Source organism: Triticum aestivum, chromosome 6B, assembly GCF_018294505.1.
Source record: "Triticum aestivum cultivar Chinese Spring chromosome 6B, IWGSC CS RefSeq v2.1, whole genome shotgun sequence".
Classification (NCBI taxonomy): domain Eukaryota; kingdom Viridiplantae; phylum Streptophyta; class Magnoliopsida; order Poales; family Poaceae; genus Triticum; species Triticum aestivum.
The window spans coordinates 304,228,177-304,228,732 of record NC_057810.1 but is presented as its reverse complement, the minus strand read 5'-3'; positions in this window follow the sequence as shown (position 1 = coordinate 304,228,732).

Below are 556 nucleotides of genomic sequence, written 5' to 3'. Positions count from 1 at the left end.
TACTCTTTCATCAGAAACTTGAAATGGGGATTTGTGAAACCCTCAGAATCATTTTGAAAATGACCCAAATAAAAATTTCTCCAAAATAGTCCAAGAAAATGCTCATGTTGCTCTCTGAAAATATTGGACAGAGATAAAAATCAAACCAATATTTTTAAGAGCTCATATGTATTTATTTTGGGCATTTGGAATTAATGCATAAATATTTGCATTGGAAATATATTAGTTATATATATTAATATATGTCCAAAAATTATGCCACCTGTTGGGGAGCTCTGGAATAATATATCTAGCTCCTGCAAAAATTGGCATAAGGTAATAAAATGATTTAATATTTTATTTAAATCAAAACAAATGACAGAAATTAGAAAACAAAAATAAATAAAGAAGGAGAAGCTTACCTGGGGCTCCTCCCTGTGCAGCCCAGCAGTTGCTGGCCGGCCCAGCCCGCCTCCTCCTCTGTCGTCTTCGTCCTCGACAGAGGGAGGGGAGTGTGCCCGGTGCGCGCGCGCGCCACCGCGCCACGCCACCAGCTCGCCTGCCTGCCTGCCTCTCC